Below are 17965 nucleotides of genomic sequence, written 5' to 3'. Positions count from 1 at the left end.
CTTGACTTTCTCCACATTTTGTTACGTTACAGCCTTATTCTAAAATGGATTAAATTGTTTGTTTATTCTCATCACTCTACACACAATACCCCATAACAGGTTTTTAGACATTTTTGCAAATGTATTACAAACAAAAAACTGACGTAAGTATTCAGATCCTTTACTCAGTACTTTGTTGAAGCACCTTTGGCAGCGATTACAGCCTCGATTCTTCTTGGGTATGATGCTACAAGCTTGTCACACCTGTATTTGGGGAGTTTCTCCCATTTTTCTGAGCAGATCCTCTCAAATTCTGTCAGGTTGGATAGGGAGCATCGCTGCACAGCTATTTTCAGGTCTCTCCAGAGATGTTCGATCGGGTTCAAGTCCGGGCTCTGGCTGGGCCACTCAAGGACATTCAGAGACTTTTCCCAAAGCCACTCCTGCGTTGTCTTAGCTGTGTGTTTAGGGTTGTTGTCCTGTTGGAAGGTGAACCGTCACCCCAGTCTGAGGTCCCCAGCATTCTGGAGCAGGTTTTCATCAAGGATCTCTCTGTACTTTGCTCCGTTCATCTTTCCCTCGATCCTGACTATTCTCCCAGTCCCTGCCGCTAAAAAACATCCCCACAGCATGATGATGCCACCACCATGCTTCACCGTAGGGATGGTGCCAGGTTTCCTCCAGACGTGACGGTTGGCATTCAGGCCAAAGAGTTCAAGCTTGGTTTAATCAGACCAGAGAATCTTGTTTCTCATGGTCTGAGAGTCTTTAGGTGCATTGGCAAACTCCAAGCGGGCTGTCATGTGTCTTCTACTGAGGAGTGGCTTCCGTCTGGCCACTCTACCATAAAGGCCTGATTGGTAGAGTGCTGCAGAGATGGTTGTCCTTCTGGAAGGTTCTCCCATCTCCACAGAGGAACTCTAGAGCTCTGTCAGAGTGACCATCAGGTTCTTGGTCAGCTCCCTGAGGAACTCTGGAGCTCTGTAAGACCAAGGCCCTTCTCCCCCGATTGCTCAGTTTGGCCAGGCGGCCTAGACACAATCCTGTCTCGGAGCTCTACGGACAATTCCTTCAACCTCATGGCTTGGTTTTTGCTCTGACATGCACTAACATATAGACAGGTGTGTGCCTTTCCAAATCATGTCCAATCAATTTAATTTACAACAGGTGGACTCCAATCAAGTTGTAGAAACATCTCAAGGATGATCAATGGATACAGGACGCACCTGAGCTCAATTTCGAGTGGCGCAGTGGTCTAAGGCACTGCATCGCAGTGCTAGCTGTGCCACTAGAGATCCTGGGTCGAATCCAGGCTCTGTCGTAGCCGGCCGCGACCGGGAGACCCATGGGGCGGCGCACAATTGGCCCAGCGTCATCCAGGGTAGGGGAGGGAATGGCCGGCAGGGATGTAGCTCAGTTGGTAGAGCATGGCGTTTGCAACGCCAGGGTTGTGGGTTCGATTCGCACGGGGGGCCAGTATGAAAAAATAAAAAATGAATAATAAAAATAAAAAATAATAATGTATGCACTCACTAACTGTAAGTCGCTCTGGATAAGAGCGTCTGCTAAATGACTAAAATGTAAATGTAAAATGTTTCTCATAGCAGTCTCATAGCAAAGGGTCTGAATATTTATGTAAATAATGTATTTCTGTTTAATTATTTTTAATACATTTGCAAAAATTTCTACAAACCTGTTTTCGCTTTGTCATTATGGGGTATTGTGTGTAGATTGATGAGAAAAACTAATAATTGTATCAATTTAAGAATAAAGCTGTAACGTAACAAAATGTGGAAAAAGTAAAGGGGTCTGAATACTTTATGAATGCACTGTATGTACACTACCAGTCAAACGTTTTTACACACCTACTCATTCAAGGGCTATCTTTATTTGCACTATTTTTTACATTGTAAAATAATAGTGAAGACATCAAAACTATGAATTAACACATATGGAATTATGTAGTAACCAAAAAAGTGTTAAACAAATCAAAATATATTTTTGATTTTAGATTCTTCAAATAGCCACCCTTTGCCTTGATGACAGCTTTGCACACTCTTGGCATTCTCTCAACCAGCTTCACCTGGAATGCTTTTCCAACAATCCTGAAGGAGTTCCCACATATGCTGAGCACTTGTTGGCTGTTTTTCCTTCACTCTGCCGTCTGACTCATCCCAAACCATCTCTATTTGGTTGAGGTCGGGGGATTGTGGAGGTCAGGTCATCTGATGCAGCACTCCATCACCCTCCTTCTTGATAAAATAGCCTTTACACAACCTGGAGGTATGTTGGGTCATTGTCCTGTTGAAAAACAAATGATAGTCCCACTAAGCCCAAACCAGATGGGATGGTATATCGCTGCAGAATGCTGTGGTAGCCATGCTGGTTAAGTGTGTCTTGAATTCTAAATAAATCACAGACAGTGTCACCAGCAAAGAACCCCCACACCATCACATCTCCTCCTCCATGCTTTATGGTGGGAAATACACATGCAGAGATAATCCGTTCACCCACACCGCATCTCACAAAGACACGGCGGTTGGAACCAAAAATCTCAAATTTAGACTCCAGACCAAAGGACTAATTTCCACCTGTCTAATGTCCATTGTTCGTGTTTCTTGGCCAAAGCAAGTCTCGTCTTCTTATTGGTGTCCTTTAGTAGTGGTTTCACTGCAGCAATTCGACTATGAAGGCCTGATTCACACAGTCTCCTCTGTACAGTTGATGTTGAGATGTGTCTGTTACTTGAACTCTGTGAAGCATTTATTTGGGCTGCAATTTCTGAGGATGGTAACTCTAATGAATTTATAATCTGCAGCAGAGGTAACTCTGGGTCTTCCATTCCTGTAACGGTCCTCATGAGAGCCAGTTTCATCATAACTTTTCCGTATTGACTGACCTTCATGTCTTAAAGTAATGATGAACTGTCGTTTCTCTTTTCTTATTTGAGCTGTTCTTGCCATAATATGGACTTGGTCTTTTACCAAATAGGGCTATCTTCTGTATACCCCCATACCTTGTCACAACACAACTGATTCGCTCAAACGCATTAAGAACGAAATAAATTCCACAAATTAACTTTTAAGAAGGCACACCTGTTAATTGAAATGCATTCCAGGTGACTACCTCAAAACAAAAAATATATAAATAGCAGTATATACATCATAACTTTAGTAGTGATTAATAAATAAATGTCCATTGGGGTGGAGGAAGAGTAAAGACTGTTGAGGGGGTGGGGGGGAATGACCATAGGGGCAGTAGCATGACCATTGAGGGGGTGTGGGGACCAAGTGAAATAAAAACAATTTAAATGATAATAAAACAAATCAATAATATACTGCCCATCACTGTCAACACACACACACACACACACACACAAACACTCCCAACACACTATATTATATATATATTATATACGCAATATACGCCTATATTGGGGGGCTACTGGCAGGTCCCCTGTGGTCATTTGATGGCTTTAGTCTTCCTCTCTGGGACTCCCTGTCACTCTCTCCCGTAGGAGGCCAGGGGTCGTATGCAGGTGGAAGACTTGGACAGAGGCAGTTTGGTCTTTGGCTGCCAGTTTGGTCTTTACATAAACAAGGATGTCTAGAATTCTAAAAAGAAGCATGGCGTAAGCATTGAAATTTATGAAATAATCAATACCCTGATCAATAACACTGATGAATGTTCCCACTGGTTTAATGTACAACGGTTTGACCCGAAGGTCTTCATCAGGCTTGAACTAAATTGAAAGTATTTAAATTGCTACTTCAATTAATGGTTATTAATGGCTGTAATAACAATATCAGTTATTTTGTCCATAGTTGCAGTTCGACATATGCAGATTTTTCAGAATTACAGCACATTCCTCAGGGTTAACTTTAGTGAGTGTTGGTTAGACAGGGGTTAAATTGGGATTTGTAGGTGTTGAACTGTCCTCATAACAATTTTACATTCCATGGTAATTTTGGTCCGAAATCTATTTCAATATGATCCTCAATTTTACATGTTTTACTATTTTACAACAGAGTGACTTATTGTCAACATTCAACCATGCTGATTTATCCATGATTCATTGAATATATACTGAACAAAAATATAAATGCAACATGCAACAATTTCAACAATGTTTATGAGTTACAGTTCAAATAAGGAAATCAGTCAATTGAAATAAATTAATTAGGCCCTAATCTATGGATTTCACATGACTGGGCAGGGGTGCAGCCATGGATGGGCCTGGGAGAGTATAGGCCCACCCACTGGGGAGCCAGGCCCAGCCAATCAGAATGAGTTTTTCCCCACAAAAGGGCTTTATTACAGACAGAAATACTCCTCAGTTTCATCAGCTGTCTGGGTGGCTGGTCTCAGACAATCCAGCAGGTGAAGAAGCCAGATGTGGAGGTCCTGGGCTGCCGTGGTTACACGTGGTCTGTGGTTGTGAGTCCGGTTGGACATACTGACAAATTCTCTAAAACGATGTTGGAGGCGGCTTATGGTAGAGAAATGAACATTCAATTCTCTGGCAACAGCTCTGGTGGACATTCCAGCAGTCAGCATGTCAACTGCACGCTCCCTCAAAACTTGAGACATCTGTTGTGGCGTGTGATTTGGACAGAGTCAGGCGCAGGAGGGTAAATCACAGAATAAAGGTTTATTCCGTATATATGTTGATACAAAGTACAAGGAGCTTCACCAAGCTCATATAACCTCCACAATAAACAATCACACACAAAGACAAGGGGGCAGAGGGAACACATATACAGGTACTGATGAGGGGAATTGAAACCAGGTGTGTGTAATTAACAAGACAAAACAAATGGAATGATGAGATGAGGAGCGGCAGTGGCTAGAAGGCTGGTGACGACGAACGCCGAAGCCTGCCCGAACAAGGAGAGGAGGCAGCTTCGGAGGAAGTCGTGACATCTGTGGCATTGTGTTGTGTGACAAAACTGCACATTTTAGAGTGGCCTTTTATTGTCCCCATCACAAGGTGCACCTGTGTTATGATAATGCTGTTTAATCAGCTTTATCACCTGTCAGGTGGATGGATTATCTTGGCAAAGGATAAATGCTCACTAACAGGGATGTAAACATATTTGTGCACAAAATCTGAGAGAAATATACGGAACATTTCTGTGATCTTTTATTTCAGCTCATTAAACATAGAACCAACACTTTACATGTTTTGTTGATATTTTTGTTCAGTATATCATCGCATTTGCAATTCTGCTTCATTTTACATGACTGGAGAATTTGGCAGAATCTTTTTTAATAACGCACAAATGATCGAAATGGCAGGCTACTTTGACACTGACAAACTGAGAATCTGAGATCAATAAAAATGACCTTGTCTTGAATCCATCAATAGCCTAGGCCTAGGTGTGTGGAGACACATATTGTAGGCTACAATATGAGGAGGAAATGATTGTCCTTAAAAGGCTTTCCAGTTTCACTGACTCACCCAATGACCCGCAGTTTTCCCTCGATTGTATTTGAAATATTGCTAAAGGCCTGTTTTGTCTGTGTGCTGTTTTTTCACTGACAGATTTACTGCGTGTTCCCGACTGTAGGCTATTCCTTCTTCTTGGGCTACAATCCACAGCTAGGCTATTTTAAAAAATAAGCTATTGATCCTCTGTGATGTAGTAGACTATTCTGAATGATTTCATTTATTTCTAAACAGACAGCAGTAATTCTATAACTTTGGCAAATGTATTTACATTTATCAGTGGTGCTGCAGTTCCTTCAGAACCTTTCGCGCGGCTATGATTCTATAAGGAAATAAATTATGAAGTGCAACACTGGAGAGATGAGAGTTGCAGGCTCATGTCTATCAGAGCAGAGAGGGAGAGAGATCATAGAAAGTGAATCCAGCCAAATAGGTTCTGTAAAAAAAAACAGTCCAAAACGGAGAGGTGCCGGATCCTGTTCTGGCAGGATCTGGCTCAAACTAAGCACTGGCTCAAATACAGGTAAAAGCCAAACTAATGTGGTTCAGTTGGTACGTTGAGTGTTTGATTCCTGCAGGAAAAAGTAGATTTGGATAAAAGCGCCTGCTAAGTGCATATATCCCCGTTATGACTACAACTAATTCCTTTTTATGTCTTTATTGGCTTTTAATCAAATCAGATTTTCGCCATCTGTGTTCACTGTTAACCCCTGAATTTAACAGTAACCGCAGATGCCGATGACAAAAGTCAAATAAAAAGCAAATAAATAAATACATTGGAATTAAATCTAGTCATAAAGGGGCTTAGTGACAGACATTCCTGACAGGCCAAAGTAACAGATGGAGAGGGAAAACGGAGAAGGGGGATAAAGGGAGGGAGAGAGAGAGAGGCTGAATGTTGTTGTAGTTGTTGTTTTTCTTGTCCATTTGTGGGGGTTGGAGAGAGGGATGAAAGGCAGCCAGTGGGACGGAAGGGAAGTGGAGGTGAGAAGTGAGAACACCCCGCCTGTCTGCCACAGAGGGGGAGAGGGGAGGTGAGGAGCGAGGTTATTACCCATGTTGGGGGGGGGGTTAATGTGTTTATGGGCCGACAGGTGTGATGGGGCACTTTGAGACCAGGCTTCCATTATCAGTAATGATGGGGACCATTGCCCTCGGTGGGTTCTGTTCATGACTACTAGAGTGAGCTGTTGGTATTCTGTACTGTAGCCTATGTTTGTTTAGTGTTGTTCTATAGCCATTACCACAACCCCCCTCGTTGTCATGTATGTGCAAAACGTTGTTGGCATCCACGGCTGTAGTGTGCACCAGCCTCTTCTGTCCTTTGTAAGCCTTATTTGCTCATCACATAGTGAGTTTACTTCTTTGTGAGTTTTTCCAAGACAATCTGCATCAAAAGTATGTAAGTAAGTTATGTATAATGCGTCTCAGAGTAGGAGTAATTCTAAATCAGCACTCCTACTTTGAGACCAGTGGAGGCTCCTCAGAGGAGTAAGGGGAGGACCATCCTACTCAGTGAATTTCAGAACTATACTAAATATACACTACATGACCAAAAGTACACCTGCTGAACATCTCATTCCAAAATCACGAGCATTAATATGGAGTTGGTCCCCCCTTTGCTGCTATAACAGCCTCCACTCTTCTGGGAAGGCTTTCCACTAGATGTTGGAACATTGCTGCGGGACTTGCTTCCATTCAGCCACAAGAGCATTAATGAGGTCGGGTATTGATGTTGGGCGATTAGGCCTGGCTCGCAGTCGGCGTTCCAATTCATCCCAAAAGTGTTTGATGGAGTTGAAGTCAGGGCTCTGTGCAGGCCAGTTAAGTTCATCCATACCGATCTCGACAAACCATTTCTGTATGGACCTCGCTTTGTGCACAGGGGCATTGTCATGCTGAAACAGGAAAGGGGCTTCCCCAAACTGTTGCCACAAAGTTTGAAACACAGAATCATCTAGAATGTAATTGTATGCTGTCCCGTGTGGCTCAGTTGGTAGAGCATGGTGCTTGCAATGGCAGGATTGTGGGTTCGATTCCCACGGGGGCCAGTATGAATTTTTTTTAGGCACTCACTAAAACTGTAAGTCGCTCTGGATAAGACTGTCTGCTAAATGACTAAAATGTAAAATGTTAAGTTTTCTCTTCACTGGAACTAAACAGCCCCAGACCATTATTCCACCTCCACCACACTTTACAGTTGGCACTATGCATTGGGGCAGGTAGTGTTCTCCTGGCATCCATTACACCCAGATTCATCCGTCGGACTGCCAGACGGTGAAGCGTGATTCATCACTCCAGAGAACGAGTTTCCACTGCTGCAGAGTCCAATGGCGATGAGTTTTACACAACTCCAGCCGATGCTTGGCATTGCACATGGTGATCTTAGGCTTGTGTGTGGCTGCTCGGCCATGGAAACCCATTTCATGACACTCCCGACGAACAGTTATTGTGCTGACATTGCTTCCAGAAAAAGTTTGGAACTTGGTAGTGAGTGTTGCAACCGAGGACAGACAATCTTTACGTGCTATGCGCTTCAGCACTCAGCGGTCCCATTCTGTGAGCTTGTGTGGCCTACCACTTCGTGGCTGAGCCGTTGTTGCTCCTAGACGTTTCCACTTCACAATAACAGCACCTACAGTTGACTGGGGCAGCTCTAGCTGGGCCGAAATGTTATGAACTGACTTGTTGGAAAGGTGGTATCCCATGACCGTGCCACGTTGAAAGTCACTGAGCTCTTTAGTAAGGCCATTCTACTGCCAATGTTTGTCTATGGAGATTGCATGGCGGTGTGCTCGATTTTATACACCTGTCATCAACGGGTGTGGCTGTAATAGCCGAATCCACTAATTTGAAGGGGTATCCACATTTGTTTATATAGTGTATGTTGTCCAATCAAAGGATCAGAGAATGAACCTAGTATTATACATGTGTGATTTAGGAGCTTGGTGAGTTGGTGACATTGTTGGATTGAAATTGAGATAGTTGATTTTTTGTGTTGATATTATTCAATTCAAATTAGTTTCTTTAAACTACAGGAGACGGAGGAGGTAGATTATATAATATTTTCTTGGTTTTAGAACTTTATTTTTGTGTCGAGTTAGAAATGTTTATTTCAATTTGCCTTGCTAACTTTAGCAGCAAGTAGCTAGCTAGCTACTAGAGTGCAGTTTTCTCCGCCAAAATGGCTTGCTAACGCTAACGACAATGTAGTGGATTTTTTGTTGAAGTACCCCTTTCATCAACCACATTCAAGCTTCAAGCTTCTGGGAAAAAGCCACATCGATCATGTAATGGACAAACGTCTGCATAATCAAACTGTGCAATACACTGAGAGAGTAAGAAGAAACAGCAATGTTCTCAAGCAGCTTATCGACACTACTGCATTTTTGGGCATGCAAGAGTTGGCTTTTACTTAGGGGCACAATGAGAGGGAAAGTTCCGCTAACAAGTGCAACTACAAGGAGCTTGCAGAGGTAATTGCACATTACGAAGCTTTACTTGCTGAGCATATGGACGTTTCTACTGTCTTCTCTGGGATGTCGAAATCAATTCAGAAGGATTCGATAGCTTTCATCGCATCTTCCATTAAAAGTTCAATTAAAAGAGAGGTTGACGCAGCACATTTTTTTTGCGCAACGCACGCTCAAGTGCGCTTTCCACTTTCCTCCGGTATTTATTTAGCAAACATGATGATCACACGTCATCACTCCCGACAGACACAAGCAAAAAATCTTTACATAAATGTTCCAGCAGTCTAGGCTACACCTAACATTAACGATCTGACATGCTGTTTGGGATAAAAAGTAGACAATTTTTCAGTCTGATCAACAGTAGGCTACTAACAACAGCAGCTGTATACAGCCTATGCGCCCTGTATGTATTTATAGTCCATTTGTTTGTCTGGAGAAATGTAAACGTGATCAAATTTGGTTTATAACTTGGGCTGGCTAGGCTGCCTAGACCTTCAATACAAAAGTATTGACTGAAGTTAATCAATCGACACAATAGCGATGACATAGACTAAGTTAAAGGGGAATATCACCCTGGCTCTGCCACGGCATATAGTCATTACTATATTAACAACATTACGTTTTTATCATAAACATCACAATTATCCAAACCACAAGCTAGAACTAGCAAATTTTCATTTCACTGGTAGAATCGGGAAGTTTCAACTTCCTGTGTTTTCGTCTGCTCATAGTGAACCACAAAGTCCGGCATTCATAGTGAATGCAGATACCGCCCGCTAAGGTAGCTAGTGCGTGCCCACATACTTGAACGATGCTGGCATTGTGTACTTCGAACAAGCAATCTAAGAACTTCTGTAGGCAAGATTATTTTTGACAATGTTTGTTTTTCACTAACGTTTGTCATCATGCTTGTGTGGTGTTCTGTGCCTGGCTGCGCTAATTACAAATGAGTGCGAAAATGAGTTATATTTCACTGTTCTACCTACCAGAGATTTACCCCGATGCTGCCAGTGGCTTGCGGCTACCAAGAATGATGCGCCTTACGGTGACAAAAGATTATCAGAGGGATGTTCCAGGCTGAACTGATGGGGAATCCATTTCGACGACAGCTGAGAAGTGATGTGACACCATATATTTTTTCCTTCACAACAAAACAGAAGATTATTGATTAGAGGTAACCTAACATTAGCTAGCTAGCTAACATTACAGTCCTGTATTGAACTCTGAAGGCCATCAGCTAAATCATATAGCTATCTTTTTTGGTATTCACACTGTCAATCAATTTCGCCTATGCCATGGTAGTCACTGCTATACTGGTAACTTCAGCAGAGTAAACATGTTTGTTTGTTCTAGTGGAGGCTCCTCAGAGAAGGAAGGGGAGGACCATCCTCCTCAGTGAATTTCATACTTTTTCAATTGTAAACATTAAAAAATGTATCCTTTATAGATAAAACTACACTAAATATAATCACGTCACCAAATAACTGATTAGAACACACTATTTTGCAAAGAAGGTCTACAGTAGCCTCAACAGCACTCTGTAGGGTAGCACCATGGTGTAGCCGGAGGACAGCTAGCTTCCGTCCTCCTCTGGGTACATTGACTTCAATACAAAACCTAGGAGGATCATGGTTCTCACCCCCTTCCATAGACTTACACAGTAATTACGACAACTTCCGCAGGACATCCTCCAGCCTATCAGAGGTCTTGTAGCATGAACTGACATGTTGTCCACCCAATCAAAGGATCAGATAATTAATATAGTACTGAACGCATAATCAACAGCTAGCAGGCACTGCAGTGTATAAAATGTGGTGAGTAGTTGACTCAAAGACAGAGAAAGACAATAGTTTAACAGTTTTTAACAACATTTATTTCTTCTAAAATAAAAGAGAAGCAAGAGAGAAATAGAGAGAGAGATTTTGTCATTTTGTTTCACTTTCACTTAGCTAGAAAATGCAGCTAGCTAGTTTAGCCTACTGAAACACCCTGCTCAAACAGAGGTATGCTATGTTAGCTAGCTGGAAATTACTTTCCAACACAACATTGGAACTCTTCCAAGTCAAGGTAAGCTTTTGGTATTACTAATTTATTGCCACCGGGGCCCACTGGTGTAACTGCTTACTGACTGTACACTGTAACGTTACTGCATGATTGTAACGGGTTTACTAAAGTGTTAGTTCTATTAGCTATGCTAACTATGATGTTACTTTAGCTAATATGGTGAAATGGGAAAAGGTGAGAGAAGGAGGGCGCATAGGACGTGGCTGCCATGAAAGTGAACTGTGTTTACGCGTGATCAGGGGTGTATTTATTCCGCCAATTCTGTTGAAAAATGTTTCTTAAACGGAAGCAAACGGAACAAAATGGGGATAAACATACCTGAACTTGTCCAATAGAAACTCTTGTTTGCAACTGTTGGACTAATGATTACACCCTATATCAGATAGATGCAGGCAAGATAGTATTGAATGTCACTGTCTGTCCATGTGTCACTGTCTGTCACCTCAAATTTGTCACTCGGCCTGTGTGCACCTACATTGTAAACTTTCATTCATAGGCTAGATTGTGGCAACCTCATGATGGGTATAGGGAAAATTAGAGTATCATGTAGTAGCCTAAACCTACCGCTGTTACATTGAACTGGATGAATGGAATATGAATGAGAGTCATCTGATATGCTGTAATACAAATTGGGCCATGCTCATGAAATAAAAAGGTCCTTCCTCATCTTAAACGGCACTGACTGCCACTGGTTTGTTCGTTCTTTGACTGACTTTAGCTAATGTACAGTGCATTTGGAAAGTATTCAGACCCCTTGATTTTTTACAGCCTTATCCTAAAATTGATTAAATTGTCCCCCCCCCCTCATCAATCTACACACAATACCCCATAATGACAAAGCAAAAACAGGTTTTTAGAAATGTTTGCAAATTTATACAAAATAATTTTCAAAATATACCACATTTACATTAGTATTCAGACCCTTTACTCAGTACTTTATTGAAGCTGTCACGATTCAGACAGACGACCAGAGGACCACAATTGCGTCACACCAGAAAGTTTATTAAACTTAAGGGAAAAGGGAAGTAGGGAGTGAATGAAGGCTCCAGGGGTAACAGGGATCCCGTCCAATGCGCTGGGTCTGTGCCCCCCCCAGTGGCAGCGATGCGTCCTATGAAGCCGGTGGTGGGTGGTCCAGAAGTCCTGGGGGGGGGGAGACACAGACACAACAGGGCGGAATGAAACCAGGCAGCAGTACAGTTCAAGGGAAATCCAAAATACGTAGTAGCAAGGCAGAAGGCTGGTCAGAGTTACCGGGATTGAAGAGTAGTCAGGAGTCGTAATGGCAGAAGCAGGTCTGGATCTCCTGAGGCAGAAGAGTATCCAAAAAACAGGCAGGTCCGGGGTCACAAAACCAGGGTGAGCCAGAAGCGCGAGCAAACAGGTTCCGGGTGTGAGCTTTGCAGACGATCTGACACCGGAGAGCTGAAAGACAGGGCCTTAAATACTGGGAGAGGTTAGTGGGTAATGCAGCGCAGCTGGCAGAGTAATTAGAGCCGAGCAGAGCAGGGACAGGTGGAGCTAGTTAGGCTGAGTAGAGAGAGGGAGGTGAGCAGAGTGGAAGATAGTGGAAACAAATTAAGGTGGTAACCCGGTGGAGTGAGAGGGCTCATGACAGAACCCCCCCCAAGGGACGGCCCCAGAAGTCCCAAGAGCAACACCACGCCGGGCGGGAGGAGGGGAGCCGGAGGAGGGCTAGAACTCCTCCGAACGGTCCGAGTGAACGTCCTCATCCTCGGAGGAAGCCGGAGGGCCGTGGTCGGGAGATGGGACAGGTCCCGAGACAGGATCAGGCACAGGACAGGAAGCCGAGCGGGCCGGACGGTTAGGGACCCCTCTGGGGCGGCCCCTACGGATTGCAGGTTGATCAGGATGCCGTTGGTGGAAAGCGGTGATGAGAGTCCTATCCACAATCCGACTAGCTGGCACCCAGGTCCTTTCCTCAGGTCCATAGCCCTCCCAGTCAATGAGGTACTGGAGACCCCTACCCCTCCGTCTGGACCGAAGCAGGCGGCGGACGGTGTAAACCAGACCACCATCGACGAGCCGTGGAGGAGGAGGACCAGGCGCAGCAGGGACCAGCGGACTCTCATGGATGGGCTTAATCTTAGACACATGGAAAGTGGGGTGCACCCTCAGGGAATTAGGCAGTTGGAGCCGGACAGCAGTTGGGCTAATCACTCTTATGATAGGGAATGGGCCAATGAACCGAGGTGCCAGCAGAACCTCTGGGCGAGCAGGTTGTAAGTGCGGGTGGAGCCAGGGTGACAAGCTAGGCGGGAGTCATGTCCCCACTGAATGACCTGGGACCTCAGGTCTTCGGGGACAAAAAGGCGGTCAGCTGGGCAAGTGCTGGGACCTGGCTGGTTACGGAGAGCCTCCAGCACCTGTTCCTCAACAGCCCAGGTCAGAGCTGCAACGATGCAGGGACTTGGCAGAATCGACACAGGGTCCTTGGAGGGGGTGTCATCCTTCTGGAATTGACGGGAGAGGGCGTCTGGCTTGGTGTTGCGTGATCCAGGCCGGTATGACAGAGTGAAATTAAACCTGGTGAAGAACAGGGCCCAGCGGGACTGCCTGGAGTTCAACCGTTTGGCCGCGCGGATGTACTCCAAGTTCTTATGATCGGTCCAAACGAGAAATGGAATGGTGGACCCCTCCAGCCAGTGACGCCACTCCTCCAAGGCAAGCTTCACAGCCAGCAGCTCACGGTTCCCTATGTCGTAATTGCACTCAGAGGGGGACAACCGACGTGAGAAAAAGGCACAGGGATGGAGCTTCCTATCCTCCGCAGCCCACTGAGAAATCACAGCACCAACTCCCACATCCGAGGCGTCCACCTCCACAATGAATTGCCGGTCCACATCAGGCATCTGGAGGATGGGAGCGGAGGTGAACCTCACCTTGAGGGTACTGAAGGCTTTGTCGGCTGCTGGGGTCCAGGTGAAGGGTTGCTTGGTGCTGGTTAGAGCAGTGAGAGGGGCAGCAACGGTACTGTAGTTCCGGATAAACTTCCTATAGAAGTTAGCAAACCCCAGAAACTGTTGCAGCTTCTTTCTGTTCTCCGGAACTGGCCATGAAGTGACTGCTGATACTTTGGCAGGATCCATTTGGATACTTCCTTCTGCCACTATGTACCCCAGGAAGGCCACTGTCTTGACGTGAAACTCACATTTCTCTGCCTTGGCGTAGAGGGAATTCTCCAGAAGACGATGAAGGACTTGCTGGACATGGCGGGTGTGTTCAGACAGGTTTCTGGAGTAAATTAAGATGTCATCCAGGTAAACGAAGACAAACTTGTTTAACATGTCCCGCAGTACATCATTCACTAGAGCCTGGAACACAGCAGGAGCATTGGTGAGGCCAAAAGGCATAACCAGATACTCGTAGTGGCCTGTTGGTGTATTGAATGCGGCTTTCCATTCATCTCCCTCCCGGATCCGCACTAGGTGGTAAGCGTTTCTGAGATCCAACTTGGTAAAAACAGTGGCTCCCTGGAGCAACTCAAAAGCAGAGGTGAGCAGAGGCAGAGGGTAACGGTTTTTCACTGTGATGTCGTTGAGTCCCCTGTAGTCGATGCAGGGGCGAAGAGATCCGTCCTTCTTCCCCACAAAGAAGAAGCCAGCACCAGCAGGAGATGAAGATGAACGGATTAATCCTGCGGACAGAGAGCCATTGATGTAGTCCTCCATGGACTTTCTTTCAGGAGCAGACAACGAATAAAGACGACCCCTTGGAGGAGCTGTTCCAGGGAGGAGGTCGATGGCACAGTCGTACGGTCGGTGAGGGGGCAGAGATGTGGCTCTTGCTTTGTTAAACACCTCTCTGAGACCATGGTAGCATTCTGGGACATTGGAGAGGTCAGGAGCGGAGTTAGTAGGTACTGGCCGAGGGGGTAGTGCGGCAGCAAGCAGGCAGGTTCGGTGGCAGTCCTCTCCCCACTCCCTGATCACCCCGGTCACCCAGTCGAGCTGAGGGTTGTGCCGGGCGGAGCCATGGGTAACCCAGGATGAGGGGTTGGCCTGGAGAGGGGAGCAGGTGAAACTGGATAGTTTCTTGATGGTTTCCGGACAGACCCATCGAGACCGGGGCCGTGACATGAGTGACCGATCCGAGTAAGTGTCCGTCCAGTGCCCGGGCAGGAATAGGAGGTGTCAAACGGAGGTTCTCCAGTCCCAGTTGGCGTGCCAGCTTGATGTCCATTATGTTGGCTTCGGCGCCAGAATCCACCAGAGCAGCCAGGGTGTGAGTTGAGTCAGAGAGGCGGAGGTGAACTTGCAGCAGGGGTTTGCGGTCGGAGGACTGGATGGTCATTGAACTCAACCGGACTCCCCCTACGCCCGGTGAGCTTCGGCCCTTTAAAGGGCAGGTTACCACACGATGTCCATCACCTCCACAATAGAGGCAGAGGTTTGAGGTGAAGCGGCGCTGGCGCTCTGCAGGAGTGAGGGAGGCTCGCCCAATCTCCATAGGCTCAGACTGATCAAGCTGACCTGGGTGAGTGGCAGTAGATGACAGGAGCCCAGTCGGATCTCTCCGAATGCCGGTAGTAGGTGGACCTTGGCGCCCCCTCTCACGACGACGGGTCTGTATCCTTCTGTCGATCCTGACAGTCAGTGCGATGGCTTCATCAAGAGTGGAAGGCAGTTCATGGGAGACCAACTCGCCTTGATATAGTCAGCCAAACTATGGAAGAACGCGTCCACCAACGATGGTGTGTTCCAAGAACTTCGTCTAGCCAGGGTTCGGGAAGTCGATGGAATGGTCTGCGACTGTACGTCTGCCTTGTCGAATACTGAACAGTTCACGAGACGCCTCTGCGGTGGGTGAATCCAGGTCAAACACCTTCAGCATCTCCTCAGCAAACAGGTCGAAGGTTGCACATGCGGGGGGTTTGACGTTCGAACTCTGCTGTTCCCCAGAGTCGAGCTCGGCCCGTCAGGTGAGTGATGGCATACCCAACTTTAGCCCCCTCCGTGGCGAAGGTCCTTGGCTGCAAGGAGAACTGAAGTCGGCAGCTAGTCAGGAATGGCCGGACCTGGGTTGAATCGCCGTTGAACCGCTCGGGGTTTCCAATCTTGGGTTCCAGAGCAGCGGCTGCAATGACCGGGGCAGGTAACTCGGGGGCTGGGCTGGTGGGCAGACTGGCTGGGGTAAGGTTGGTGAGGAGTTGAATGATCATGGCGAGTTGTTGTTGCTGCTGCTGGAACTGCTGCTCATGCTCATCGGTTTCCATGTCGGGGAAAGTGTGCGCTGAGTCCATAATGGTCAGATCGTACTGTCACGATTCAGACAGACGACCAGAGGACCACAATTGCGTCACACCAGAAAGTTTATTAAACTTAAGGGAAAAGGGAAGTAGGGAGTGAATGAAGGCTCCAGGGGTAACAGGGATCCCGTCCAATGCGCTGGGTCTGTGCCCCCCAGTGGCAGCGATGCGTCCTATGAAGCCGGTGGTGGGTGGTCCAGAAGTCCTGGGGGGAGACACAGACACAACAGGGCGGAATGAAACCAGGCAGCAGTACAGTTCAAGGGAAATCCAAAATACGTAGTAGCAAGGCAGAAGGCTGGTCAGAGTTACCGGGATTGAAGAGTAGTCAGGAGTCGTAATGGCAGAAGCAGGTCTGGATCTCCTGAGGCAGAAGAGTATCCAAAAAACAGGCAGGTCCGGGGTCACAAAACCAGGGTGAGCCAGAAGCGCGAGCAAACAGGTTCCGGGTGTGAGCTTTGCAGACGATCTGACACCGGAGAGCTGGAAAGACAGGGCCTTAAATACTGGGAGAGGTTAGTGGGTAATGCAGCGCAGCTGGCAGAGTAATTAGAGCCGAGCAGAGCAGGGACAGGTGGAGCTAGTTAGGCTGAGTAGAGAGAGGGAGGTGAGCAGAGTGGAAGATAGTGGAAACAAATTAAGGTGGTAACCCGGTGGAGTGAGAGGGCTCATGACAGAAGCACCATTGGCAGTGATTACAGCCTCGAGTCTTCTTGGGTATGATGCTACAAGCTTGGCAAACCTGTATTTGGGGAGTTTCTCCCATTTTTCTCTGCAGATCCTCTCAAGCTTTGTCAGGTTGGATGGGGAGCGTCACTGCACAGCTATTTTCAGGTCTCTCCAGAGATGTTTGATCGGGTTCAAGTCCGGGCTCTGGCTGGGACACTCAAGGACATTCAGGGACCTGTCCCGAAGCCACTCCTAGGTTGTCTTGGCTCTGTGCTTAGGGTTGTTGTCCTGTTGGAAGTTGAACCTTTGCCCCAGTCTGAGGACCTGAGCGCTCTGGAGCAGGTTTTCATCAAGGATCTCTCTGTACTTTGCTCCGTTCATATTTCCCTCGATCCTGACCAGTCTCCCAGTCTCTGCCGCTGAAAAACATCCCCACAGCATGATGCTGCCAACACCATGCTTCACCGTAGCAGGTTTCCTCCAGACGTGACGCTTGGCATTCAGGCCAATGTTCAATCTTGGTTTCATCAGACCAGATAATCTTGTTTCTCATGATCTGAGAGTCCTTTAGGTGCCTTTTGGCAAACTCCAAGCGGGCTGTCATGTGCCTTTTACTGAGGAGTGGCTTCCGTCTGGCAACTATACCATAAAGGCCTGATTGGTGGAGTGCTGCAGAGATGATTGTCCTTCTGGAAGGTTCTCCCATGTCCACAGAGGAACTCTGGAGCTCTGTCAGAGTGACCATCGGGTTCTTGGTCACCTCCCTGACCAAGGCCCTTCTCCCCCGATAGCTCAGTTTGGCCGGACGGCCAGCTCTAGGAAGAGTCTTGGTGGTTCTAAACTTCTTCCATTTAAGAATGATGGAAGCCACTGTGTTCCAGGGGACCTTCAATGCTGCAAAAAATGTGGTACCCTTCCCCAGATCTGTGCCTCAACACAATCCTGTCTCGGAGCACTACGGACAATTCCTTCGACCTCACGGCTTGGTTTTTTCTCTGACATGCACTGTCAACTGTGGGACCTTATATAGACAGGTGTGTGCCTTTCCAAATCATGTCCAAT

The sequence above is a fragment of the Coregonus clupeaformis genome, chromosome 31, assembly GCF_020615455.1.
Source record: "Coregonus clupeaformis isolate EN_2021a chromosome 31, ASM2061545v1, whole genome shotgun sequence".
NCBI classification, from domain to species: domain Eukaryota; kingdom Metazoa; phylum Chordata; class Actinopteri; order Salmoniformes; family Salmonidae; genus Coregonus; species Coregonus clupeaformis.
This window is presented reverse-complemented; position numbering follows the sequence as displayed.